Genomic DNA, 4,285 nt, shown 5'->3' with positions numbered 1-4,285 from the left:
CAAAACATACATCCAACAAAAACAAATCTAAAAATCAACATCTAGATATACCTATAATCATCCCAAACCCAGATACCTAGACACCAGAATAAAAACACAATAACATCCAGGGCAATATGTCTACACTAGATCTCAGCTTTCCTACCCCAGCATTTCCTGAATATTCTAAGATAACTAAAGCACACACACACACACAAAAAGACCCTAAAGCCAACTGCATAAAGATGATAGAGGTCCTTAAAGACAAAATAAATAAATCCCTAAATGAAATTCAGGGAAAATGGAAGAAATTAATAAATCCCTTAACTAGAACTAAGAAAACACAAATAAACAGTTGAAGGAAATGAATAAAACTGTTCAAGACCTAAAAATGGAAATAGAATCAATACACAAATGGGAAAAATTCTGGAAATGAAAATTTTAGGAATTCAAACAGAAATTGCAGAAGCAAGCTTCACCAACAGAATAAGAGATGGAAGAGAAAATCTCAGGTGTTAAAGATACAATAGAAGAAATTCATAGATGGGTCAAAAATGTTAAATCTGAAAAACTCTTGACTCAAAGCACCCAGGATATGTGGGACACTATGAAAAGGCCAAACCTAAGAATAATTGGAATGAAGGAAAGAGAAGAATTCCAGCTCAAAGGCCCAGGAAATATTTTCAATAAAATCATAGAAGAAAATTTTTCTAATCTAAAGAAAGAGATGCCTATCAAGGTACAGGAAGCATACAGAATATCAAGTTGACTGGACCAGAAAATAAAGTCCACTTGCCACATAATAATCAAAATACCAAACATTCAAAAAAGAAAAAGAATGATAACAGATGCAAAGGAAAAAGGCCAAGTAACATACTAAAGCAGACTTATTAGAATTACCTGACTTCTTAATGGAAATTCCAAAAGCCTGAAGGACCTGGACAATACGCAACAGACTCTAAGACCACAGATGCCAGCACAGACTTCTAAACCCAACAAAATTCTCAAAGACCATGAATGGAGAAAATAAGATATTTCACGATAAAGTCAAATTTAAACAATATCTATCTACAAACTGACCCTACACAAGGTATATAAAGAAAACTCCAACCTAAGGAGGTTAACTACACTCATGGAATCACAGAAAATAAAAAACCCCAGACCCCAAAAATCAAAGGAGACTCTCTCCACCAGCCAAGCAAGATGCCTAAGGGAAAGAAGGCCAAGGAGAAGAAGGTGGCCCTGGCCCCTGCTGTCATCACAGGAGGTCAAAAAGGTGTTCAATCCTTTGTTTGAGAAAAGGCCCAAGAACTTTGGCATTGGGCAGGACATCCAGCCCAAAAGAGATCTAACACGCTTCGTCAAATGGCCCCGCTACATCAGGCTACAGCGGTAAAGAGTCAGCCTCTATAAGTGGCTCAAAGTATCTCCTGCCATTAACCAGTTCACCGAGGCACTGGACAGGCAAACAGCTACTCAGCTGCTTAAGCTTGCCCACAAGTACAGGCCAGAGACAAAGCAAGAGAAAAAGCAAAGGCTACTGGCCCGTGCTGAGAAGAAAGCTTCTGGCAAAGGTGACGTCCCAACTAAGAGACCACCTGTCCTCGGAACAGGAGTCAATACTGTCACCACCTTGGTGGAGAACAAGAAGGTTCAGCTGGTGCTGATTGCCCATGATCTAGACCCCATCCATTGAGCTGGTGGTTTTCCTGCCTGCCCTGTGTCGAAAGATAGAGGTGCCCTACTGCATCATCAAGGGAAAGGCCAGGCTGGGGCACCTGGTCCACAGAAAGGCATGTACCACTGTTGCCTTCACACAGGTTAACTCGGAAGACAAGGGTGCTCTGGCTAAGCTGGTGGAAGCTATTAGGACCAATTATAATGACCGATATGACAAGATCCATTGCCACTGGGGAGGCAACGTCCTGGGTCCTAAGTCTGTGGCTCGCATTGCCAAGCTGGAAAAAGCAAAGACTAAAGAACTTGCCACTAAATTGGATTAAATGTACACTAAGTTTTCTTTTCTTTTTCTTTTTTTTTTTTTTTTTTTTTTTTTTTTTTTTTTTTTTTTTTGGTTTTTCGAGACAGGGTTTCTCTGTGTAGCCCTGGCTGTCCTGGAACTCACTCTGTAGACCAGGCTGGCCTCGAACTCAGAAATCTGCCTGCCTCTGCCTCCTGAGTGCTGGGATTAAAGGCGTGCACCACCACGCCCAGCTACACTAAGTTTTCTATACATAAATATAATTACAAAATTATCTTCAAAAAAAAAATCAAAGGAGAGAAACACACACACACACACACAGCATCACCACCATGACCACTAACACCAACTACTACAACAATGAAATAGCCGGAATCAATACTCATTGGTCAAGTCCCAATAAAAAGACACAGACTAACAGAATGAGTGTGAGAACAGGATCCATCCCTCTGCTGCATCCAAGAAACAAACCTTATAATATCAGTGATAGACATTATCTCATAGGAGTTGGAAAAAGATTTTTCCAAGCAAATGGACCTAAGAAGCAAGCTGTTGTAGCCATTTTAATATCTAAGAAAATAGACTTCAAACCAAAACTAATCAGAAGAAATAAGGAAAGATACTACATACTCATCAAAGGGAAAAAAAAAGCAAGAAGACATTTCTATTCTTAATACCTATGCCCCTAAACATAAGGGCACCCAAATTTGTAAAAGAAACAGTTCTACAGCCTAAATCATATAATTAATTACCCTCACACACAATCTTAGTTTAGGTTTCATTGTGATGAAGAGACACCATGACCAAGCCAACTCTTGTTTTTTGTTTTTTTGGGGGGGTTTTGTTTTGTTTTGTTTTTTGTTTGTTTGTTTTTTGTTTTTGTTTTTATGAGACAGGGTTTCTCTGTATAGATAGCCCTGGCTGTCCTGGAATTCACTTTGTAGACCAGGCTGGCCTTGAACTCAAAAATCTGCCTGCCTCTGCCTCCCGAGTGCTGGGATTAAAGGCCTGCGCCACCAATCTGGCCCAAGCCAACTCTTATGAAGGAAATTACTTAGCTGGAGCTGGCTTAGATTTTAGAAGTTCAGTCCATTATCGTTATGACAGAAGCATGGCATCACGCAGGCAGACATGCTGCTGGAGGAGCCAAGATTTCTGACTCTTGACCTGAAGGCAGCCAGGAGGAGACTATCTTCCACAGGCAGCTAGAAGGAGGGTCTCTTCCTCATTGGGCAGAGCTAGAGTATAAGGAGCTCTCAAAGCCCACCTACACCATGACATACTTTCTCCAACAAGGTAACATCTATTCCAACAAGGCCACACGTCTTAATAGTGCCACTTCCCATGGGCCAAGCATATTCAAACCACCATATTCTACTACTTGGCCCACATAAGCTTGTTCAAATACATGAGTCTATACATAGCCATAGCATAATGCAAAATACATTTAGTCTAATTTCAAAACTCCCCATGGTCTGTCACTGCCCGGGGCCAGCCCCAGCCTCTTGGGGTTTGGAGCTGAGGTGAAACACAGAGTTGCATGAAAGCCAAAAGACTAATGATCTCCAGCCTTGGAACTCTCCCTAATTGTACTGGGGGCTAGAAGCTGGTGGCTTCTGGAAACTTAACACTCTCTTGATCATTCTATGGCTGAAAACCCCCAGCTTCTTTTCTCTTTCACTCTCTATGCTTGAATAAACACTGGGGAAACTTAACTCTTTGTGCTTGAATTAGTGTTGATGAAATGTAACTCTTTGTTGCTTAAATAAGTGCTGGAGAACTACAAAAAGGATTTATTGCTAGTGCTCTTTTCTCTGGTGAGCCAGCCAGGAATTCCTTGCTGGCCAGGCTTGAGGTTCTGAGCTTGGTAACTCTTTTGAACCAGAGGGAAAAGATAGGAAAGGAAAGAAGCCACTCACACAAATAACAGACACCCCAGGTGAAGCAGAAAATGGCTATGCCACCTCTGTTGCTATCAGCCTTTTAATAGTTTGTTAACAAGTTTTCTATGTAAGAAAAAATTATCTCATAGATGAAATGTTACATAAAAGAGTTTCAGAAAGATATCAATAACAAAGCAATGTTTCATACTGTAATCTCATTATAAGTTCAAAGCAACAGTTTTTACATGGCCTTGCTTTATCATATAGTGCATACTTATGGCTTCTTGGACCTGAATGTTTTTCCTTGAACACAAATTTGTCCCAACCCTGTATCTCCTTTTGGTAGGAAAATTCATTGTATTTCTTACTATGCAGCCTTTACTTAATATTTGTGAGGAGTGGGCATATTCTATTCTTGATTCTAACTTTATTACATCTTTCT

The 4,285-nt window shown here is 40.3% G+C and overlaps 1 pseudogene; it reads left to right on the top strand.

Moving 5' to 3' along the window:
* Positions 1,164-2,000, top strand: Gm5147 (predicted gene 5147; annotated as a pseudogene).

This window comes from Mus musculus, chromosome 1 (assembly GCF_000001635.26).
Source record: "Mus musculus strain C57BL/6J chromosome 1, GRCm38.p6 C57BL/6J".
Taxonomy (NCBI): domain Eukaryota; kingdom Metazoa; phylum Chordata; class Mammalia; order Rodentia; family Muridae; genus Mus; species Mus musculus.
The sequence above is the reverse complement of the archived record's forward strand: the minus strand, read 5'-3'. Positions and strand labels throughout refer to the sequence as shown.